Source organism: Mus caroli, chromosome 14, assembly GCF_900094665.2.
Source record: "Mus caroli chromosome 14, CAROLI_EIJ_v1.1, whole genome shotgun sequence".
Classification (NCBI taxonomy): domain Eukaryota; kingdom Metazoa; phylum Chordata; class Mammalia; order Rodentia; family Muridae; genus Mus; species Mus caroli.
The window spans coordinates 8383578-8389577 of record NC_034583.1 but is presented as its reverse complement, the minus strand read 5'-3'; the positions used below and the strand labels follow the sequence as shown (position 1 = coordinate 8389577).

Sequence of the window (6000 nt, the reverse complement as noted above, 5' to 3'; positions counted from 1 at the left end):
CTTGAAAATGAGCATTTCTCTATCAGCTACTTTCTAGCAGATTGTATTCAAAACCTTGTTCCCTGCTGGTACCCTGGCAGTATCATTTTTGTTACAAAAAAAAAAAAAAAAAAAAAAAACACACACACACACACACACAAAAACAAACAAACAAAAAAACCCAAAAATATCAAATTTATTGTAGGCAATTTTAGTCATGGCTCCAAATCTATTGCTAAAACCAGAGTAACTGTCCAAGTAATTGCTTAAGATTTGGAAAAGTAATGTATTTGATTGTTTTCTAGTAAAATGTCACTAACTCTTCACACACAACTCTATAGCACACCCTTTGGGGCACAGGGGAAATTTTGGGGCACAACAGACCTTTCAGCATTCTGCCAGAGCAGCTGTATGTGATCGCCTGAGGATGCCAGGTGGTGAGCTAGGCTTTCTTACTATTTAAAAGTCCATCCTCCCCCCTTGTTAGTCCATGCTCACAGCAACTGGGACTGAAAACCTGACTTTGGCAAATGTCAGCATTGCTCTGTGAGATTACTCTCAGGGATTACATTCACATAATGCAAATAGAGCTCTGCTGTCTAGGCAAGTAATCATGGTTTGCACAAAGGTCACATTTAAACAATTTCAAAGTTTTCAGACTGTCTTAGTACTTTTTTCCTAAAAAATTGTATTCTTTTTCTTAGTTGAAAATGGAGTTTTTCCATACAATACATTCTGATTACAGTTGCTCTTCTTCCAAATCATCTCATATCCTTCCTGGTTCCCTATCTACTCAAATCCACACCCGTTCTTTTTCTCTCTCATTAGAATACAAGTAGGCATCTATAATTAATAATAGTAATAATAATAATAACAATAAATATAAAGTTAAATAAAACTCAAATAAAACAGGGGGAAAAAGAGCCAAAAGGGAATTAAAAATACATATAGATGTTGAGACACACATTGCACACACCAAAAACCCATACAAACAAAATACACAAGCATAATATATAAAAAGGCCTATAAGAAAAAAAAAAAAAAAAAAAAGACTTGCCCAGACAAAACATGGAGACAAAAAACAAAAGCCCTTCAAAAGTACCATAAGTTAATTTTTGTTGGCCTTCTACTACTGGTTATGTGACCTACATTTAAACTGTTTGTATACCTCGAGAACCTCAATTGGAAATACTAATTTTTCCTTCATGGGTGATTATTAATTGAAGGGGATTAGAGATGGTGAAGGTGTTGACTTCCCTTCTCAGAACTGAGACCCTGACTGGATTAGACCTGTGCAGGCCCTGTGCATGTTGACACAACATCAAACTTCCTGTGTCTTGAAACACTGCTAAGGGGCATATTCCATCGCTGCTGGGTCTTACAGTCTTTCTGCTTCCTCTTCTGCAGAGTTCCCTGAGCCTTAAAGGGGAGATTTTATGGAATCCTATATAGGACTGAGAATTCCAGTGTCTTTCAATTTCTGCACATTGCCCAGCACAGGGTTACTGGGAGTCATTTTACTGCTATATTCCTTTAGAAAAGTATTATCTAACCTCCCCACCCCCCCACCCCCGCTTAGGTCTCCTGTTCATCTAGGCTTAGGTTCTTGGCTACCAGGTCAGGGTCAGGCATGAGTCCCATCTCATTGACTAGGCTTTAATTCCATTTCAATAGTTCTTGGTTAATCTCACAGCTTCTGTGCCACTATTACACCAATATACCTTGCAGGCAGGTCACCATCTTAAATTGTAGAGTTGGTATTTGGGTTGGTGTTTACCTTTGTCTTCTGGTAGTATACACAAAACCTTCCAGTACCAGGAACACTCATCAGTAGAAGTGAAGGCTCTTTGTGCCCAGTGAGTCACATAGGTGTTGTTCTCAGCAAGACAGCCTTATCATCATTTTATATAGGGCAGCCAGTAACCTTGCCAACAGCCTGGCTAGTTTGGGTGTTTCTGTGGCCAACAACTCAAACAGCTCTCTGAGAAGTATCAAGATGCAATCGCTGGACCTAGAACACAAGACACACCTTCTATCTATCATGAATAATATAGACGGTTGTATGAATTTAGAAATACCTACAAGAAATCACAGCCTAAAATATCCCACAAGTTCCTCAACCCTCTTAGAGCTTCTCAAGATTTCTCAAGAATGGGCTTATTCTTGTTCCTTCCTTGTCTTCCCTAATTCATAAGCTGTTCCCCCAGGGTCTCCCTTCTCGATCAGCAGTTTCCCTGACACTCTTCTGTCCAACTTCCCTCTTCTTGGATGTCTCTCAAATGGAAGGTGCTTAAATACGTTGAAAATCAGAGAGATGCATTTTATGGTGTTCTCCCTATGTTGGGTCCTAGGACTCAGCCATCAACATTTCCCCTAAGCACACAATTAGAAAGGACAATACATCTCCAGACAGTAGCTAGTTTAGACCTTTATCTGTGAAGCACAGTAGTGGTTCCCCCTTGGTTATTCTGACCTTATTTTAACTCCATAAGTCTCGATGTCTGTACTAAGAACTCAGAGCTGAGGACTGACAGTCTTTCTTCTAAAGCAATAAAATCAAAACATTGAGACTTGGCAGTACATAGTCTATAGTTCTTACCTTAGCAAATTTTTTACTTTATTTTCTAAATTGCACTTATTTATTTGTGTGTATATACATGCATGTGCTACAGCCCAAGTGTGGAGGTCACAGGATAACAGTTCACCTTTACATGGGTTATAGGGGTCAAACTCTGGTTGTCAGCCTTGAGCTGCAAGCGTTCTTATCCACTGAACAATTTCTCCTGCTTTATAGGATGTGTGTTTGTGTGTCTATGTGTGTGTGTGTATATATATATACATATTTTTTCCGGGATTGAATCTTAAGCAGCTGCTCTAACATAAACCACACCTCCAGCCTATGTCTGTGGTTTTAAAACTGGGTCTGCATGTCAATATCTGGAATTCTTTTAAGAGATGCCTTCAGCTTGTGGGCTGGGTCAGGCTTGTGACATCAGCCCTGGTCCTAGCAGTGACTTTCAGTGCCACAATTCCCTGCCTAGGACAGTCCTTCCCTTCACCCAGACACACAGTCTGCCAGCTACCCACGGTCTCTCTGGAGCTCCAGAAAGAGGGTGGGAGATTGCTGGTAGCATGGAAACAATTAATTCTCAACTTCTTCAGTTTGCTCAGAATATTCCAAGCTGTGTGAAGAAGCCCCAGCAAGTGTTATTTCCATTTTTGCTAAATGGTGTGAAACTGGGAGTTTGACAATGTTATTGATAAAAAGTGAGATTAACTGGTATAACCGCTTTTCTTACATTGTTGAACACATATGCAATTGAACATATGTATATACAAATACTTAGATTCAGACTTTTATAAGTTAATTATGTACAAAATCATAATAAGGGAGTATCACTCTAGCTTTTTTGTTTCTCTGATGTAAGATGATGATATAAGATACTTTGATGCTTCTTCATGGAAAGCCAGCTATTATTTTAAATGGCGTTCTATTCTTTATGATCAAACATGTCTCTGATTTTATGAAGTAATAGTGGCCTTTGGCAATGTATAATGTGACTTCCCCTCTGTTCTTGGTTTATTTATTTATTTTTAAATGGTTAGTGCTCAGGACAAAAAATGCACAGCAGTATGCTTTGGAAAATGAGAGTCCAAAGGTCCACTGATTATACTCACTGGCTAGCAGTGAACTCCAGAAATGGTTAGACTTCACAGCCACAATATAACACAGGAAATGCAGAAGTCTGGTGAGATTTCACTGTTAAAGAGAAATGTCACTAGACCAAGGGTCATACACTCACCTCAGGGTCAGAGAGAAAGCTTTTCTGATCTGGTGCCTTGAGGAGAATCACGGAGATAACTCATCAGTGCTCTTCAGTTCCCCATGGAAATGACAGCCATGCTGCTTTCCTTGTGGGACTGCTGAGCTGTCAGAAAAAATAACGTGTATCAAGTACTTGAAAACAGGATCACTACACAACAATACACAAGAGCATATGGAGGTCGTGCTTGCCTCTGGCCGGAAATAAGTGATATGGAAAATATTTCACCCCTAGGGCTGTGAGATATACAGACAGAACTATTGACCTCGACGGGAGCCCAGCCAGTGGCTACTGTTCTGTGCAAGCATTTGCCTGTCATGGAATTGATATGGCTGTTAGGGTGCAGGCCCTCTCACCTCTGTCCTACCCCAGTCTAGAGGGTGACTGTGAGAAAGAGCAGCTGTGTGAGTTACAGCAGACTAGTGGTGTGCCAGTGGTCAGGGGATGCCAGGAGCAGCCCTGTTCCAATGCTACAGAGATGAGACAAGAGATAATGCCCAAATTCCAGAGCACTGCTTCATGAGCCATCTTCTCATTCATGGCAGAAACTGAACTACTGATAGAGCTGGTGGGCAAGCAAAGATTCTTAAAAGTGAAGACCATCTCCATTCAACACTAGAGAATAGGTGCTGCCCAGAGCCGCAGGAGAAGCCGCTTCGGGAGAAGGATAGGAAACACCCCACCACGGGCCATGAAGTTACAGGAGCACACAACCAGACAGCAATTAGCCTTTGAAGGTTGTGCAGTTCCCAATTCATATTCTGTTGGAGGTAAGAACAAAAGCCTATGAGATCAAAGAGGAAATAAAGGCTTTCTGGAAAGGAGAGTTAGGGTTTCTTCCCAGCAGAAAAATGAAGTATTGAGGAGAAAGTGAAAATCCATCTGGAGAAGTCAGATCATCAATACTGAGTGAGTGGACTTTCTTCCTGCCCAGACTGCTATCCTGCACCAAGCATGGCAGTGATAAAATGGTTCACCAGTCACAGCAGAGGCTAGTTTGCTTTGGGCACCCATAGTTTAGACTGCTGGTATCTTCCCTTTACTTACCCAGTCTTCCAGACATTGGAGCTGGGTGGTGCAGAGTCCTTGGGCAGGGGAACTCTCTCAAAACCACTGTTTCTGTAGGGAAGCCAGTGATGGGGAACTCTTGGCATTGCCTGAGATCCAGAACAGGCTTCTCTCTAAGCAAAGGAAAGGAAGTGTGTTGCTTAGCAACTCCCATAGGTCCCTTAAAGAAGACTGTCCACAGCTCTCTTTGCTGTTATCCTTCACTGTGGCTGACCACAAACTTCTTGTGCTTTCCTAAAAGTAGAGGTGACTTACAGCATTGGGGCCCTCTGTGGCCTTTGCCCAAGCATTGTTCCATCCATCCTTCACAAACCTTCATACCGTCAACTCTTTACCTCTGTGTATTCAACACTGCTATAATTCCTATATGAAGTGCCTGCTACTCTCTCACATCAAGGCATATGTGTACAGAGCTTCCTGAGGAGAGATACATGGTCTGCCAGACTACTCCCTCTATTGAGAACAATGCCTGGCAAGAATGAGACATAAGAAAACATTTTCAGAAGGAGAGATTGGGTGGCTGAGAAAGGGAGGGTGTGAGTTGAGATCCCAGAACCATGGTGCCTGCTGTTCACTCACCACCTTTCCCCCTTCTGCCAACAAAAGAGGCCTAGCCTGAGTGACTCCAGAAATCTTGGCGTGGGAGCCTGTGAGTGTGCATTTCTAAGACTCTCTAAGGTGCCAGGTGCCGGCACTGCTGCTTAGCAGGTTAGGGAAGACAGGAGTTAGTAAGCAATCCTTGGGGAGGAATAAGTCCCAGCTTCCTGCTTCTCCTCCTCCTAGGTCTCTGCTGCACCTTATGGCCTCATCAATGAAAGGACAATAAAGAAAGTGCCTGATGAATTTCAGGGTGAGTCAGTCTACCCTAGAGTAAACTCACTCAGGGTTACTTCTCATTCCTTGTTAAGTTTAATGAAAATAAATTGTTAAAGGAACAGTGGAGGGAGCTGTAAAATATCAGTCAGCTTCTAGGGAGTTGGCAAACCTCGGATTTGCATATTTTGACTGAACTTATTTTAAAAAATAAATCTTGTCCCAGGCTTTCTTTCACATCTTAGAAAGTAATAAGGTCTGTCCTATACACTTCTTCCATGTATAACCACCCAATTACAACTTCCACATGACTATC

The 6000-nt window shown here is 41.9% G+C and overlaps 1 protein-coding gene across 4 annotated transcripts in view; it reads left to right on the top strand.

The window, feature by feature from the left end:
* Lrrc3b (leucine rich repeat containing 3B) overlaps positions 1-6000 on the top strand; it is an 80649-nt gene that overhangs the window by 49176 nt on the left and 25473 nt on the right. Inside the window, exon 1 of one of the 4 annotated variants that reach the window (XM_029469036.1) lies at positions 5087-5721. The exons of the other annotated variants lie outside the window; for them this stretch is intronic. The gene's annotated coding sequence lies outside the window, so the exon portion shown is untranslated. Of the gene's footprint in view, positions 1-5086; positions 5722-6000 lie in introns of those variants that run through there. 4 annotated transcript variants of the gene reach the window in all.